Below are 18896 nucleotides of genomic sequence, written 5' to 3'. Positions count from 1 at the left end.
GGGTGGGGAGATTGCTGGGGCCGGTGGGCTACCCACAGCTTTCTAAGGTAACCTCCTTGGTATATTGCCCTCATCCTGGGGTCTGGCCTTCAGCCATCCAAGCACAGGCTTATTCAGCTCTCAAGCATAGGTTCCCATTGACCCACTTCTGAGATGTCATCCAGAATGGTAGTTCAGTCTTTGAAAATCCAACAACGGAAAGATCATTATTTCCATCTTGGTGTGACCTTGCCCCCAGTTTCCATCTGCTTCCCATCCCCAGCCACCCGGCCATTTGTCAGATATAATTAGGACCACTGAATTTAGGTGCTCTCAGGAGGTGTTTCTCAACTCCAGCAGATTTAGGTTCTGTTTCCTCCTGAGCCACAGTCTTGCTGAGAGGACTGGGGACTCACCAGTCTCATGTGGCCCCGCCAGTGGCAGTTTTTGTGATGCTCCTTGAACTGTGTTTCGCTAGCAACCCTTTCGTTCTCCCACCTCCTTCTTTCTGATCAACATGTACATTCTTTGCACTTGTTAATAATTGGTAGAGTTTCTAAGGGGTCTTTGAAGCTTAGTAGCCATTTTGACCTTCAATAGAGACTTTGCACATTTCTGTCCAGAAACTTCTGTTAGAGCCAAAATGTTTGCGTGCCCCTCACTGTTGATTGCCAATACTTTGGAAAGGGTTGGGCCATAAAATACAGTAGGTAATGAATGAATGACATCCTGAATGACAGGATCTTGGGTGCTAAAGAGGTTACTATAAAATAATAAGGCTAACTTTAACTATCAATTTATTATTTAAGAAATGACTGTTATTTCTTTCAAATTTTGACCTTAGGTGAATTACATCTATATTGATACTGCCAATACTCAGAGTACCTTGGGAAATGCTCTTTTAGAATTGCCTTGAGAGCCTTCATCACCTTTACCCCCCAATCACACTTTTTTCCACTTTCTGAAATTAATACATGCTTAGTGTTCAAGAGGAGAAAAGAACAAACAACATAGAGAGGTATAAAAAAGAAAGTCTGATATTCATGATCCTACCACTTAGATGTAACCACTGTAACATTTTAGTATAAATCCATCCAGATTTTTCTATGCATAATTTTGAATATCTGTTAACAGCAAATGTGAATGTGTTATTATGCAAAGGCTCTACAACTCAAAAAAATCAAACATTTCTTTAGAATAATGTAAATAGACAATTCACTGAAGAAGAAATACAAAAGAAAAAGAAATTAGACACTGTTCAACCCCACAAGAAATCAGGAATATGCAAATCAAAATAACAGTGAGATTCCCTTCACTGCCCATTAGGTCACAAAAAATAATGTCAACATCCAAATAAATTGGAAAGCACATGCTCTCATGTAATTCTGGTGGGAGTATAAATTCACAGAATGTTTTTGGAAGGCAATTTGACAATAGCAATTTTTAAAACATGTTTTGCCTTTAAACCAGTATATTTCCTTCTAAGAATCTGTCCTACAGGATTGATCACATATATAAATATTTGTCCTAGAATGTTTATTTTAGCTTTGTTTGCTATAACCAAAAAATTGACTAGACAGGTTTACATAATCATCAGAAGAAGAAGGTCAAATGATATAGTATGGTGCCGTTGATTTAAAAATAACTCTAGCTATCCATAAGTATAATTTAAAAGAAATATAAAAATGAAAAAGATAAAACACCAAACTGTTTTCCATTACTCATGGGAAAGGGAATAAACTGAAGGATAGGAAAGTGTTATAAAGGAGGACTTCTATGTTCTACTCCACATTCTTACTTGTTTGCAATTTTTCCATAAACCTGTATTTTTAATGTATTACTTTGAAATTTGGAATAAATATGACTTTCAGACATAGCAAAAAACCTATTTGGAGCCACATCTAGCAAGTAAGATAGGTAATATTTCTCAAGAGGCAAACTGGGCATTGTTCTCACAAAGGGACCACAGTTCACTCCCAGTCTCATAAGGAACCTCTCATGCATTCCCAAGTCTCTATGTGTAGGTTGAGTAGCCCTTGATTTAGGATGACCTCTGAATGGATAGTCCTGATTATATATGGACATGTAGATTTGCATGTCCTTCAGATCCATTGTACTTGAGCCTCCATAAATCTGGATATTTCACTACACACTTTTGACAGTTTTTTCCTTAATCTTTCTAAAGAAACAATTTCCGTCAAAAACATGTTATTTTATACAGTTTCCTTTGGAAATATCAGAATAAATGTCAGAGCTGCACTGTGCCTGTTTGTCACTCAAATGCACAGCAGATCTTCAGAGAAACTTCACTCATGTTCAGGTTTTCTTTCTGAATGAGTCTGCTTATATATCTCAGCTTAACTCTTTAACCCTCATTCTCACAACTGATATCAGAATGAATGATCCAGACTTTGGCTTTACCACATCTCTTGGTCTTTGGCTAATGGATGACCTGGAGGAGCTGTAAAAGGGGCCAGGCCATAAGAGATGCCTCAGTTGAGGTACTAACTAGTTCATGGACTTCACTGTTCGTGCACCTTCTATTTGAAACGGACCTGAGGGACTTCCCTGGTGGTCCAGTGGTTAAGACTCCACGCTTCCAGTGCAAGGGGCACAGGTTCAAACCCCTCAGTGGGGAACTAAGATCCCACATGCCACCATGGTATGGCAAAAAAAGAAAGAAAAAAAGAAACCAACCTAAATGGAAGGGTTCATGAGAGATGGAGGAGCATATGTAATACAAGCCTTTGGACTGAATTGTGCTTCCTCCAAAATTTATATGTTGAAGCCCTTGCCCCCAAAGTGACTATATTTAGAGATAGAGCCTATAAGGAGGCAGTTAAGATTAAATGAGATTATAAGGGTGGAACCCTGATCCTAGTAGGATTACTGCCCTTATAAGAAGAGACACCAGAGAGCTCACTCTCCTGTGTGTGCATTCACAGTGGTCATGTGAGCACATAGCAAGGTGGCAGCCTCCTGCCTGCCAGGAAAAGAGGCCTCAGAATGAAACTTATCTCCTGGCACCTTGACCTTGGACTTGTAGCCTCCAGAACTGTGGGGAATACACTTCTGTTGTTTAAGCCACCTGGACTGTGGTTTTATGTTATGGTGACCCATTGACTATGTGGATCACAATAAACTGTGGAAAATTCTGAAAGAGATGGGAATACCAGACCACCTGACCTGCCTCTTGAGAAACCTGTATGCAGGTCAGGAAGCAACAGTTAGAACTGGACATGGAACAACAGACAGGTTCCAAATAGGAAAAGGAGTACGTCAAGGCTGTATATTGTCACCCTGCTTATTTAACTTCTATGTAGAGTACATCATGAGAAACGCTGGGCTGGATGAAGCACAAGCTGGAAATCAAGATTGCTGGGAGAAATATCAATAACCTCGGATATGCAGATGACACCACCCTTATGGCAGAAAGTGAAGAAGAGCTAAAGAGCCTCTTGATGAAGGTGAAAGAAGAGAGTGAAAAAGTTGGCTTAAAGCTCAACATTCAGAAAACAAAGATCATGGCATCCAGTCCCATCACTTCATAGCAAATACATGGGGAAACAGTGGCTGACTTTATTTTTGGGGGCTCCAAAATCACTGCAGATGGTGATTGCGGCCATGAAATTAAAAGACACTTATCCTTGGAAGGAAAGTTATGACCAACCTAGACAGCATATTGAAAAGCAGAAACATTACTTTGTCAACAAAGGTCTGTCTAGTCAAGACTATGGTTTTTCCAATAGTCATGTATGGATGTGAGAGTTGGACTATAAAGAAAGCTGAGCGCAGAAGAATTGATGCTTTTGAACTGTGGTGCTGGAGAAGACTCTTGAGAGTCCCTTAGACTGCAGGGAGATCCAACCAGTCCATCCTAAAGGAAATCAGTCCTGGGTGTTCATTGGAAGGACTGATGTTGAAGCTGAAACTCCAATATTTTGGCCACCTGATGCAAAGAGCTGACTCATTTGAAAAGACCCTGATGCTGGGAAAGATTGAAGGCAGGAGAAGGGGACGACAGAGGATGAGATAGTTAGATGGCATCGCCGACTCAATGGACATGAGTTTGGGTGAACTCCGGAAGTTGGTGATGGACAGGGAGGCCTGACGTGCTGCAGTTCATGGGGTCGCAAAGAGTCAGACACGACTGAGCAACTGAACTAAACCGAACTGACCCAAGTCAACTGGCACAAGAAAGCAAATGAGCATGCTTCAGATGTGACCGAGATTGAATCTCAAAAGGTCAGCTGTTCTGTGAGGAAAAAATAAGCTGAAGCAAACTAACTAACCCTAAATTTAGGGTCAGTGTAAAACACCTTTTTAATGAAATATCTCAAGAGGATTACCTATGGGTTAACTGGAATCACTGGTCCCAGTAGCTAGGGGCAGGTGAAGTCCTGGGTTCTCATCCTCATTTACCCAGTGACTAGCAGACAGTTTGGGGGAATGACTCACTATGCTTGGGGTCCAGGTGGTGCATCCAAACATGGTGTGTTTGGAGTGGGCAATCTCGGAGGTGTCTTCAGCCTCTGAAGTCCCTTGGTTCTTGCAGATTCTTGGGAACATGAGGACCCTTTGACTAATAATGAAAAGCGGAGTGCTACTTTAGGCCAGGCATTGTGCTGCACTCCTTGTGCATTTTCTCACATGTTGAGAACAACCCTGCAAGATGGGCTGATGCCACTTTAGAGAGAAGAAAGTTATACTCCCGAAGGTAAACAACTTGCCCAGAGTCATCCAGCTCGTTAGTCGGAAGAGTCAGGAACTGGTTCTAGGTCTGCCTGCCCATGTGTCTGACTCTTAACATCCCAGTGCTCAGTACAATGCTTGGTCCTCCTGAAATAAGGAAAGAGTTCCAGCTCCTACTGGGAAAGTAGTAAGTCACTTAGCCTCACTGAGTGGCTTCCCCAGTGGCACTCGGAATAAAGAACTTGTCTACCAAGGCAGGAGACATAAGAGATGTGAGTTTGATCCCTGGGTCAAGAAGATCCCCTGGAGGAGGGCATGGCAACCCATTCCAGTATTCTTGCCTGAGAATCCCATAGACAGAGGACCCTGGTGGGCTATATAGTCCATAGTGTCGCAAAGGGTCGGACACGACTGAAGTGACTTAGCATGCACACATGCAGCCTTGCTGACCCCCCGTGTTCTCGGGGTACTAGAAGCTACAGGATGCCTTTCAGTACTTCAGTGCCACATTGAGTATGCCAACGGAGAGACTCAATCTCAGGTACAAATGCTCTTTTTTAATGATTTGCAAACAAAATAATTACCCAGTTTCCCATTTTAAAACATACCCTTTGATTGTTTTACCTCCAGTCATAGAAAGGCCAGGTCCCCCCCAAAAAAAGTTACAGAGGCTAAATGAAATCAGCATCATAGAAGAAAGAAAACCTACATCCAAATGAGCTCTGAGATAGTCATCTTCACCTTAGGAATGATACTAATAAATGGGCATGATGTCTGTGCAAACTCTGCAGACTCTGGCTGCCATAAAAGATGAAGATGACAAAACAAAGTTCATTGACTATAAAAAAAAAAAGTAAAAAAGGACAGAGGACAAGGTAATTGCTGAGGAGACTGATCGACAAGGCACAAGACATCTGTCATGCCGGGGGGCCTTATTAACTCTATTACATTATTTCCACATCAGCAGATCACCTCATTTACTAGCTAATCAGGCAGAATTAAACATTTTAAATTATCTTCCTTAATCCTGCATGTGAACATTTGAAAACCCAGGGCTCTAAAAATCTAATTGTAACTGCTTACCAGAAATGTCATCTTCACTTTGAAGAATTGAACCAGGGCCAGATACAAGACTGTTTTTTGTGAGGTTTTTTTCCCATTTTTCTAAAGTACCATCCCATGGCCAGAACTGGACTTGCATGTATTGGTACATGTGCCTAGAGCTGGACATCTTAGGCACTCCCAAGTGTCTCCCCTGGCCCTGCTTCAGAAGCCATAATGGCCAGAGACTAAAGAAGAGCAGTGGTGGGAATACTAGGGGCAAGGGTGTGGGAGTAGGATGTAGTGGGGAAAAAAAACTGTTATAGCCTTAGCAAAAGTCAGGAGAGCAAAATCTAAATCCATTAGGCCCCTAACAGAAGGGACAGGAAACAGTCCCTCTCCCTGTAAGAAAGGATAGGATGAGGTTGTGGGAGCTTGCTTACCCATCCATGATTAAGTCTTCTTAGCTTCCTATGCCTAAGCTCCCCTTCTCCCTGCTCCTTCAGTGTCCTGGACATCAGTGTGAGGGCACAGCAGTGAACTGGCAGTCTGCTGTTTGCTCATCTTTCTAGGATGCTGCGGTTGTATCCCCAAGAGCAGAGCTCCCAGGACTGTACTGTAGGTCTCCTAAAAGGTTTCTATCGTGTGAGGACACTTCTTGGGTAGGCTTGGAATAAGGAGCTGAAAAATCCATTTGGAGCCAAACTGTAGAGCCCAGTGAGTTGGAACCCACTGCCCTTGGTGCCCATGGCGGCTGACAGGGGGACACAGACGTGAGAAAACAGCTGTGTGGGGTACAGATTGCTGACCATCTGTCTGCCCTTTGTGTGTAAGTGTGTTATAAAGTGTGTGTGTTAGGTTAGTGGTATGTCTGCTTTGTGTATTTTCAGTGTTGATGACATGTGCTCCATGTGAGTGATGAGTTGCATGAATGCCATGTGTTTGTGTGTGTGTGTGTGTGTGTGTGGCAGGGGGGTGAGAAATGTACTACCGTGGGACAGAGGTTAAAGGGATAACTAGTCGCTCTTGCTTCCCACCTCCTACTTTCTTTCCTTTAAGATCTATAGCAACAGCTCATGAAAAGGCCCAGAAGCAAGAGAACAGGTCGTGCTTGTGCTTTTTTAAGTAGTTCTGATTGTAAAGAGGTCAAAGTACAAGAAGAGTGGGAAAGGATGAGATACAGCTGGAATACAGGGCTTCCTAGATGGTGCAGGGGTAAAGAATCTGCCTGCGAGTGCAGGAGACACAAGAGACACGGGTTCGATCCCTGGGTTGGAAAGATCCTCTGGAGGAGGAGATGGCAACTTGCTCCAGTGTTCTTGCCTGGAGAATCCCATGGACGGAGGAGTCTGGCAGGTTACAGTCCATGGGGTCACAGAGAGCTGGGCATGACTGAGCACACATGTACGCACACACATCTGGAATGGGGATGGGTTGTGAAGGCCTTGATTTGCCACTCCTGGGAATTTGCACTTTCTCTGGCCGGCAGTGAGAGTCATTGAAAAGAGGTTAAGCCAAGGATAGATTTTATCAGATTTGTACTTTATAAAAAGATTAACGTGGCTGTTGAGTGAAGAATAAATTGGAGATTACAAGAGTGGAGGCAGAGAGAACCATCCAAAGAGTGTTGCATTGATCTGAGAGATTATGGCAGCCTAGACTGGAAACAAGGCAACGAGGGATGTGGAGACGTGGGTTTGAGAGCTCTTAAGAATTCAGAGGACATAATGGTAGTTCATTTCCTTTTTTTTACAAATGGGGGTGGCAGGGTGGGGGCTACGTAAGATGCCTGTTTCGTTGTCAGAACAAATAGATCATTCTACTGGTCTCTGGTTCTCAGCTCTTTTTGAGCCCAGACTCACCTAAGGCTCAGACCTCCTCCCATTAGATACAGTTCATATCATCAGTGATTCTCTGCATAGGGCACTGAAGACGCCTCTGTCATTTACAAAAAAAGACAATGAAATGTTCTGTTGATTCCTCTGTGCCCTTCTATTGGGCAGGCCTGGCTGCCTGCCACCATTTGGGGGAATCACTGGTCTATGCAACAGAGAAACATTTGGAAGAAAAACTTATCCTTCATTTAAAGTAAATAACATTTGAAGGAAACTCTTTTGCAACAGGATGCTAGTTCACCTATCTCGCCCTACCACCGGTGCCCTAGACAATAGCTGACTCCTGATAAAGACACAGCCTTCATGAAACTACACAGTCTCCCCACTGATGAAGTGACACAACAGCCAGTATGTGATGAATCTGGGTTAGGCAGACAAGAATACCAGGTATTCCAGCCAAGGCCCACACAGCCCACTGTGAATCACCTACACCAGCTTCAGCAGTTAGATTCACAGAACAATTGCTCAGGTCCTTCACGGTGTAGACCTGGCCCAAGACCCAAGAGTGAAGCAGTAACTGTAAGGAAGCAGAAACATTATAAATAACCCAGAGAACCCTTTTATAACAGCAACTGCCTGCTGATTTTGTGGCCTAACAGCTCAAGCAAAAAAAAAAAAAAAAAAGGATATAAATACAATATTGTGCAATGACTAATTACTCAAAATGTTGTGCATCAGCAGAAGTGGAACCTGTGGTTGGTGCTAATATTATCAGATGCCTTTGCTGTTTAATAATCTGGTAGCTCTATATTATTTAGCATGCAGTTTTCACAGAGAACAATGATTTTATTTCAAGTAGCTTTCACTGAAATAAAAAAGCAGCTGTTAGAAGAGGAACATTTGGCAGAAAATGTTGTAGAAGAATCTTCTCTGAGATACTAAATCATATTGGATTAACTGTGTTCTGTCTCGAATGGTGGAGTCACAAAGGAGAAAGATCACTGACCACAGAAGGCCAGGGCAGTCTTAGAACCCAGTGAATGATGAACAGACATTTTAGTTGTCAGTGCCATTTATTCATCAATATATAAAGTTATTTATATACAAAGCTTCCATTAATAGTGCCTGAAGAATGGGCCTTTTTTATTCCAGTTTTAGCTTATATTCAGGATTTTACTTCTCTCTCGTTAATAGTGGAATTCTTTAAATTATAGCATAAATTAATACACCACAGTCATTTGGGGCAGAATGGAGTTTTTAATCAATTTCAGTCTCCACAGGCCATTCTGTGCAGCTTAGCATGCTGGGCACGTGCCGGCCATGCCCCTGCCCCTGCCCTGGAATAGGCTAAGACTCTTAGTTGCAGCATGTGGGATCTAGTTCCCTGACCAGGGATTGAACCCGGGCCCCATGCATTGGGAGCAGAAGTCCCTGACTCAATTTTAGATCAGATCAAAGTGATGCAGTTATTATGATCACCCTACTCTTACAAATTATTATTAAATATTAGTAGGGTACCAATAAATAAAGAATCTGGCAGTTCTGGGATGAAGGTTGGTAGAGTTTTTCTTGTTCTCTAGTAGTTGAATTTTAATCAATATGTTGAAGGTTGAAAGACCAGAGTCATTTTTTAACACCACTTACAACCTTTGGGGAGAATGAAATGCTGCCGTGAACATATCTGGCCCCACCTTACTTAGATTTTGCACTCGACCCCCCATTGATCCCTCTCTTTTTTCATCCATCTAAATGAAAGAAGCCTTCAGCCCCATAAACCTCATTCCAGATGGAAATGCATAATTCACGAGAAATACTGATGTCAAAGAAGAGAAGGCACACCAATTTGTGTCAGCAGTTGCTGTAAATTAAAGACGAGTACACGGAGAGTTTAATGTAATGTAGAATTGAAAATAAAATTAGAAGCAATATTTAGGCAGTTCTCTACCTCTTTCTTCCCTACTGTGACATGAAGGATTGACTCCCAGCTTAAGTACCTAATGCAGTTCATTTTTCTTTTCTGCTGGCATTTTTTTTCCCATAACATGTTGCTTGTTTATCTTTGGCATCCAGAATTAGATCTTTTCACTTTTTCCATCCTGATCTCAACAGAAAGTCAGAGTAGGAATACTCAAAGTTTTCCCCTCATCGTCCACACCCATCACGTTTGCAGCACAGAAAGGACCCCACTCTACCAGTCTGACTAGTTCAGCTGCTGTAAATAGCTATTAATTCTTCCTTAATATGGATTCTTTCTAATGTGGGTGTTTCGTCCGTGGTTTCTCTTGTTTTCCTAAAGCTGGAAAATAAAAGGTTGATAATGAACATTTCAGACATGTACGACTGCACGAGGTGTTCCTAACACTTAGGAGAACTGTTCTTTAGCATATATCCAGAAGGGTCAGTCCAGTGTGCGGCCGTTACTCAGCACCTTTTGGAGCTCTCATTCAGATCTCCCTTATAGCCAGTGTTGTTCTTTACAGTTGCCATTGTTTCTGGCCATTGGTGGAACTTCCTAGCTGGATCCCCCACCTTAATTGCTAGACTTGATTCTAAATGATTTACTCTTTCCAGAAAGAAATTCCTGAGGATAGTGATTCGCAAAGTGTGGCCCTGGACCAGTAACATTAGCATCACCTGGGAACTCATAAGAAACACACGCATGCATGCGATTCAGTCATGTCTGACTCTTGGTGACCCTATAGACTGTAGCCCACCAGGCTCCTCTGTCCATGGGATTCTCTGGGCATTTAATGGATCAGAAACGGTGGTGGTGGAGCTCAACGATCTGCATTTAGCAAGGCAATCCTAGTTTGAGAACCACTGGCTTACAAGATGAACTCTTGCCTTTATTGAGGATATTTAAAGATGTGCTACTGCTTTTTTAAACATTCCAAAGAATGGGTTTCAAAACCTTTCTGAGCATAGCCGGAATACATGTATGCCTCTCCAGGGGACTGCTTTAATAGAGACTGGTCTTCCACTGAAACGTTCCAGGTCTGCCACCTAGCCATTTGACCTTGAGCAAGTTCTTAACACTTGGTTTCTCATCTGGAAAATGAAAGGCCCACCCTACCTACTTCACAGGATTGTAATGAGATTCAAAGTGAGTCACAACTACAAATATGCGCTGGAAACCAGAAAGTACTATGGAAATGCATCTGGTAATCCTGGCGTTATGTCAGGGCAAAGAGTTGGGGAAAGGCCTGTAGTTATCATTCGCTTGGCCAGATCCACCTTTTTGTTCATTTTATGACCGATTCATCACCTTGGTAGATATGTCTAAGATTCTGCCATTGCAACCCACCGATTTATTTGGTGTTAAGAGAGGGAAACTACTGCCTGACTAGTGGCCACAAGGGGCAAGGAAAATACATTCATTTTCAGACATGCTACTTTCTGTGGAAAGCTCTGTGATGAGTGATGGTGCGAATGGATGGATGATGTATGTGGGCACTGCATGCTCATGCCAGAACATGTCACACACTAGCAGTGAAAGGGTCTACGCTGAAACCACCCACATCAGCCCTGTGCAAGGGAATCATGACCTTCAAAAAGAAAGCTAAGTGTCCACTGCTACATCCTAGTCACTGCCAAGAGGACCAAAGAGAAGCTCCCTCCAGCAAACCAAATCTAGAGCAACCAAGATTGTAAAACAGACCCGTTAATGTGTCTGTGCTTGAAGAGAGTGTGGGTGGATTTTTCCCTCAGAGGTTAGCACTTACAAACAGCTTCACCATAGGAATTCATAAACACCAAGCTCCTGGTGCGTTTATTACTTAACTTGAAAACTTTACAGACTCCTAAGAGACCATATCTGGGCAGGAAGAAAGCTAAATCTGTGGCCTTAGTGCTTACTGAGAATTCAGTTTTAGTGACACAGAACAGTTCCCACTAGGCCAACATCAGCTTTACTTTTCACACACAGTGGCAGCTAAAGTCAAGAGATTCTATAGGAATCTAACTGGTTAATTAGGATTAAATTATTGGTTAATTATGGGAAAATAAGCTGTTGGTTAATTATGAAATTAGAAAAGGAAATGATTTTGCTCCAAATGTGTGCCTATTTAATAAATCTGTGGAGACAGAAAGTATATTAGTGGTTCCTAGGTCTGGGGGGAGTAGGGAGGAGTGAGGAGTAACTGTTAATGGGTCCAAAGTTTCTTTTAGGGGAGATGAAAGTTCCTAAAATTAGACTGTGCTAATGGTTGCTCAACCCTGTGAATATACTGAACACTGAACTGAATATTCAGAACATTGAAATGTATACTTTAAATGGACAGATTATTTGGAATATGAATTATATCGCAACCAAGCTTTTTTTTTAAGTCAAATTGCTAATAAATTGTGGAGCCAAGGAAAATGCTGTGTCTATTTAAGACAGAAATAAAAATCACATCAAAACTTTGCTGCATGTGGCTTCCTACTTGATAAATATGAAATAGTGATCATTTGAAATACATTAAGGCAGAAAATATTTGCTTTCTTTCAATCACACTATTTTAAAAGCAGACTATCTCAGCCAACTAACTGAAATTTAAATGTAATAAATTAAGGTGACCAGTAGTTGAAACCAAAATCATTTATGACAGAATAATTAGTCCATATTCCCTAAGATTTATTTAGAATAAAAATCAGCAGCATTTACACAATAATGATAAGAAGACTGGATTCTCACTATCCATCATGAATCCCTAAGCTAATCTGGTTAGGGAAGGCTGGAAGGTTGAAGTTGGAGAGGATGTGATCTCATCCTTATGATGGGAATATGTGTTGATAAGAGAAATTAGAAATACTCAGATTCAAGCTATGAAATGGGGCTCTTGTATAAGCAGCATCATATCTTGTGGTATGTTTATCGTCTAAGCTTCAGTTTTGTCTGCCCAGGAGAACATTTGCCCTTTTCCTGCCTTGGCAAGATAGGCCAGGCTACACTAGTTCTAATCTCCTCGTGTAAGTCCTCGCTCCAGGGTTTGAGGCTTGCCCTCAGCTCACTGGTGTCCATGGAGACTGTCGAATGAGGTAAACAGGAAGGGAACTGGCTGGGAGATGGAGGAATTTCTAGCTCAGTGGAAAGAAACCAGGGAGTTACCAACACCTGCCTAGCCTTGCAGTTTGGAGGCTGTTGGTTAGGGCTCCTTATCGCACCGGAAGCGTATGACTGGCCACTGGCAATTCTCTGTGGTGAGAGGCCCTACTTTGGAGTATCTCAAACATTTTTTTTTTTTTTTATCATTAATCACCACCCACCACCCCAAGGAGCCTCTTAAGAGATTTTTTTTTCCTAATTGTCATCTTCTCCCATGAAATTTTAACACCACAGATACTCATTCATATTTTTTCTCTGTGTATGCGTGTATGTATATATATATAAATAAGTGTGTGTATATATAATATATACATATGTATATATTATATATACACATGTGTGTATATATGTGTGTGTCTGTTTACATACTGTGGTTCTCCCATGCACACAAGAATGAATTTTCACCCTCCATTAAGAATGCATGCCCTGGAGGGAATGAAGTCTAACAGGGCCTTTCTCTTTCTGCTCACATTTGGAGTGGTAAGGTCAGTGACACAGAGAAGGTGGACCAGGTGACCCAGTGTCCATCACTAACCAGGAGAGGCCCTGACATCAGGTTCCAGCACAGCTTGAGGACTGTCCTCTTGAGTCACACTGTCCCCGCAACTATCCATGCAGCCTGCCTGCCACCCTCGGGGCTCTGCCACCACCTCCTCTCACTGGCAGGAGCCCTCTGCCCAGTGACCGGCTGGTGGGGACGCAGGCAGTTCCTCCATCAAAGCAGCAGCACAGGTGGAGATGCACAGCTTTCTGTGCAGCAGGGCCCCTCCCTCCTGGGCAGTCCTCCAGCGCCTCCCAGCTCTAGCCTCTCCTGGAACCCTTGCTCACTGTTCTCCCTCTGTTCCTTCATCCAAATAAAAGCAGGAGATTTACCAGGTTCCCCAGTCTTGCGCTGACCTCTCTGCTTCTCGTTTTACACTCTTTAGTCTCTGCTCACAAACTCTTTAAAGGCCTCATAAAGATCTCCCTTGCCCCCACAGAGAAATGGATTTCAGAGACCCCAGCACACATGGATAGTCACTGCTAGAACTCTCTGGAGCCTAGCCTCCTTGTAATTAAAAGCTGCAGGACATGCTTCTGCCTCCTCTGCCTTCCCTGACTCTTAGAGCATTTCTGGAGGCCCTCTTCTGCTTGGAGCTGGGGACATAACGCCAGGCACAGCAGAAACCCCCAGCCACAGGATCCACAGGAACATGACCTTCTTTGTCCCTTAGAACCCTCCTACTTAGATCACAGGCTTCCATTTCCCGAAACGCTAGCAAGTTAAAGAGCCTCTGAGATGGTACCACCCAGTACCCCCCACCTTGGTGAGCACTGTCTGTGCTCCAGGCACCGTGCTAGACCTTTTCACATACGTTATCCAGTTCAGTGTTTACCAGAGAGGTTGAGTCCACTCGCCAAAGTGGTGAAATCAGGGCTTCAGGTCAGGTCTGTGTGACTCCACACCGTTTACCACATTGTCCCACTTGAGAAAACATGTTTCCACTTGAGAAACACATTTTTCCCAGCTGTGTACAGAGGGACTTCACTGTAGGTTTACCATTCCCAAATGATGACAAAGGAAACATAGAGGGAAGAAGGTGGGATTTAATTCCATGTGTGTGTTCCCTCTGTGCTCCTTCAAAGCCAAGACCAAAGTTCATGACACCAGGTCTCCTGTCCATCCATGACTAGCCCTTTAAGGACAAAGGATGACGTTTCTTCTCCCAGGTCTAACCAGATGCTCATGCCTAAACCTCCAGCACACATGAATGAGGCAGAAGCCCCATTCTTGGAACCTGGGAGCAAGAGCAAAGCAGGACTTGCCACCAAGCTAGCCTGAGGGTGAGCCAGCTCAGTGCTGCCTCAGCAGCCCTACCTGCACAGGGATGGGATGGAGCAGCGAGCCTGGTGCATTTCCATTGTTCTCTGTCCCTTTCCTGAGCCCTTTGCAATATTCTTTTTTATGAAGGAGAAGTAGCGCCTTGATTTGGGATTTAGTCATGTTTCATCCCATTTGCCTTTTCCCTGGCCTCAAGAACCACAAGCGTGGCTGAGGAATTCAGGTCCACAGTGTAGGCTTTGAATAGCTTTGTGTAGGGAGAGGTTCTGAGAAGAAAGGAAAGTGGTATCTGCTTGTCAGATGGAATGTGTTAACACATTGGGCAGGAATGCAAGGACTTTAACTGTTAGGGTCCCTCTGCAGTTTGGGTGATGAATCATCCCGTGTGGGTACAGATTCCTAACAAATGAACCCTCGTGATGACATCATTCTTGCAAGATCATCGAGGTTCTGCTGTAGGCGCCTGACAGTTCTTACCTTGGGGATTTTCACCACATGGTGTTTTTTTTTTTCTAGCCACACTTAATACCCATCACGCCTTACAACTGTTCCATTTTTCTATCAACTGGAAGTTGGCAAACTAGGACCTTCACAAGTCTGTCTCACTGTCATCCCTCCTACAGGGCAGTCTTGAGACAGCGTGTGCTCCTCACCTAATCACTCAGCACCCAGCCTCCTGACAGTCCTTGATTCAGTCAGCACATATTTCAGCAGTGAGCCTGGCCTTGCACTAGTGCGAGGGTATGGAAGTGATGAAGACCACAGAGGAGGGCGGGGGTGTGTAGGAGGGTATGTAACCCAGACTTGTGGGATCCGGGAAAATATAGCGCTCTGAATATGGTACCAGTCAATAAATATGTGATGACTAAGTTCATAGCTGAGTTGAGTCTAGGAGTTAATGTAGGAATGAGGTCAAGCACAGACATCTCCATGAATGAAGACCCAAGGTTACATGTGTGAGTAGGAAAAAGTAAGAGATGAAACTGGGGAGGTGGGCAGGGGGAGCCTCGTGTGCCATGCTAAGGAGCTAAAACATTATCCCAAGAAAGATGAGAAATGTTCAAAGGGATTTAAGCTGGAAGTGAGGTGGCCCGATGTACAGCAGTATGGAGGATGGAATAGAAGGGGCCAGATCAGAGACAGGGCGAATAGCGAAGGAAGTGAACGTGGTCCTCCAGTGGTTATGTGAGCATGTGGTAGGGATGGAGTAGGGATGAGATGAGGGGACAGATTAAAGAAATATTTAGAATTTAAACTTGGCAGCTGGTGGCTATCTAGAAGACCCCCAAGATTTACAGGGTGGAAGTGCCACAAACTGAAAAGACAAGAAAAGGCTCATGTTTGGTCAAGATTAGGAGTTTGATTCGGGCATGTGGAGTTAGAGTCGCCTGCCAGAGACATGAGGCTGGTTGAGCTGACTCACAGGTAGGTAAGATACACAAGCCTGAAGACAGAGGAGAATCTGGGCTAAACGTAATGACTGAGGACTCCTCAGGTTCATAGCAGTCGAGACCGTAACAGCACAGTATTTGACACACCCAGGATACTAGGAGGACGAGAAAGGCAGCGGGTGAAGGACAGAACCTGGGAGAATACCAACAGCCATGGTGCCGGAGGGGGAGACAGACCCAGAGCAGAGACCAAGGAGGGTCACAGAGCCACAGGGCCCCAAAAGGGTGCCTTACTGCTCTGCACGTCTCTGCCCGCTAAACCTCTGGCTGTCCTGTTCTTCATAAGTAAACTCTTTCACATCCTTAACTCCCCACACAGCCCCTGTAGGTGAAAGCTGCTCCTGGTCCTAAGGCACATTCTTGTGGCTTCCAGCCGCCCCTTCTCTCCCCTCCTGTAGATTCCTGCATCTTCGAGGCTCATGCAATTCAATTACAAAGCCTGGACCTCTTTTCCTGGTCATTCTCTGTTTATCTAAGACGCTGGCATCCACATCACCATTTCTCTCTCCATCCCCCTCCCACCCCTGCAATGCTACCAACATAAGATGACTCCAGTATCACGAGGATGAACCATCACCAAGTCCCATAGTTCCTACATGCCCTCACCTCCAGGGACTCTTCACCTCCACTCCAGCCTCCCACTCCCATGACGACTCCCAGGAAATGGTTAATACCTGGCACCGCTTCTGTTCTGTGGGAATAAACTCACATCCCACAACCAGCTCTCACCCTTCTTCTCCTACACTAGTTCTCATATTCCTTAGTTACCTGTTTTCTTCTGACCTGTTGACCCCTCCTGACCTCTTCCTTCCTTACCCAGGCTAGACTGATTATTTATCTGGTTATTCTTTCCTGAAATCTCTGCTCCCTTTAGACCCGCCCTCTTCCACCACACCTGCTCAGTCTTCCACCACACCTGCTCAGGGTAACTCTGATTCCCATTCTCTTCTCTGCTCCTGCTCCAAACATGCAGAAACGGGACCCCCTCCAGAGGGACATCATGGTCTTTCTGGTCTTCTGGAATGTCTCCAGAAGACATTCATGGTCTTCACTCCTGGCATTCTTCATCACTACAGAAAACATAAGTCCTTCCCTGGGGAAACAGGAAAAATTGAGCAGTAGCCAGAAGCCCAATCTCAGTCCCAAAATAGCTTATCCACCTGCTCTGCCGCTAGATTTCCACCCAGATGTCCTTGGTACAGTCTTTACTGCCATCTACCTCCTTTATTCCTACCGTGGGCAAGTTACTTAACCTCCTTAAAACCTAGTTTCCTCTGTTTTAAAATAAGGATCCCCCAGGCTTGCTGCCAACCCCTGAGGCACTTTGTGCAAATCAGAAGGTGCCTCTGAATAGGCACGCAGCTCAGAGTGCTGAGCCTGGCCTGCAGACCCAGGGTCACCCTGTCACCTGGGCACCCTCATGCAGAACCACCTTGTATAACCAGACTCTACAGCCCCATCAATACCTATGAGGTTTATCACTGTGTCTCTTGTCAGACAGCAGAGCCCTGAGAGACTGAGCCGGTGAGCTCAGTGCAGGAGCAGACCAGGGTCACAGTCAAGGACTCAGGCAGGCAAGGGGCAGTGGGAGGGAATGGGGAGTGGGGGCAGGTGGACAGAGAGGATGGTCTGAAAGGGAGGAGAAGGGAAAAGAGCCACCAGCCTCCCCAGGGCCACATCGCATCGAGTCCTGGTGCCAGAGGCTGTCCCCTCCCCAAGCCACCTCTGGGTGCTGTCCTTAGGAGTACCCACCTCTCAGATTCTCCTCTTGGGGTTCCTCTCATCAGCTGCTCATGAGTGTTATCTCTACCCCACCAGCCCTGCAGAGTGCCTTGCCCTCCCACCCTCCACCCCACTGGAGGCCTCAGGTTCTCCACAGGCGTGTCTTGCTCCTTCCACTTCATGGATACTCCAGCTGTGGCAGGATATCCGGGAGTGGCAGGCCCTCAGGAGAGCAGGACTTTCAGAATGGCACGTCCATTCTCTAAGGGCAGCTCTTCCTTAAGAGGAAGTTATTGTTGAGAAGGCAATGAATAGTAGCCACCTGGGTATTTTTATTGAAGATAGATGAATTATGCCATCACCCCTTTTGGCACAAAAATAATTTTCAGTAAAAGGTTAAAACCATCATGTTGTATCAATGAGAACTATTCCATTATTCCAAGAATGATTGATTGGAAAGAACGTTACTTACAGGAAAATCACAGTGATACAATACAGCTTCTACTTTTAAAGCACTTTCCATTAAAAAAAAAATTATACCAATGTATAAAAATAGTTATACTGAAGATGTGAATCAACAGCCGAGTAATTTATTGGCACTTGAAAGCCTTGTGGTATAAATAGATTCAACAATGAGACTATCAAGTAGCTGGGCTGTGGCAACCTAACCTCCATTTTCACTGATACAAAACAAAGTCACACATAGTTCAGTGAGGGACATCTGGCCCCCTTGGAAGAGAGCACCAGGAGAGAAAAACACAGTGAAGCTAGGATCGAGACTCAGGTCAGCTCATCCAGTCAGCGCTGAGTGAGGCAGTCAGAGACAGAAGGGACAGAGATATGGTCTCTGCCCTCAAGGAGTTTTCAAGTTGTCCCAGACTCTAGGCCTGTACACCCAATAGTCACTACAGTGTTTTAAGTGTCCTAAAGAAGTACAAACAAATACATCAGAAGGGAGGAGGAACTTCTCTGGTGGTCCAGTGGCCAAGACTCCACACTCCCAGTGCAGAGGCAGAGGGTCCGGGTTCAATCCCTGGTTGGGGAACTAGAGCTGACATGTCACAACTAAAGATCCTGAGTGCCACACTAAGACCTGTGCGGCCAAATAAATATTCGAAAGGGAGGGAGACTCTTTTCAGCTTGGTTTGGGGTGTGTGTGGGGGGGTTGGGGGCAGGGGACGTCATTGTAAAATGAAATGAGGTCAGTCTCGGGTATATCAAAGTACCCAGATTTGCGGCCTCCTGATGGATGCAGAGCAGACAATAGA

The 18896-nt window shown here is 44.4% G+C and overlaps 1 protein-coding gene across 1 annotated transcript in view; it reads left to right on the top strand.

The window, feature by feature from the left end:
• Positions 1 to 18896, top strand: part of RBKS (ribokinase) — a 101061-nt gene that overhangs the window by 72166 nt on the left and 9999 nt on the right. The window lies entirely within an intron of this gene.

Source organism: Bos mutus, chromosome 11 (genome assembly GCF_027580195.1).
Source record: "Bos mutus isolate GX-2022 chromosome 11, NWIPB_WYAK_1.1, whole genome shotgun sequence".
Classification (NCBI taxonomy): domain Eukaryota; kingdom Metazoa; phylum Chordata; class Mammalia; order Artiodactyla; family Bovidae; genus Bos; species Bos mutus.
The sequence above is the reverse complement of the archived record's forward strand: the minus strand, read 5'-3'. Positions and strand labels throughout refer to the sequence as shown.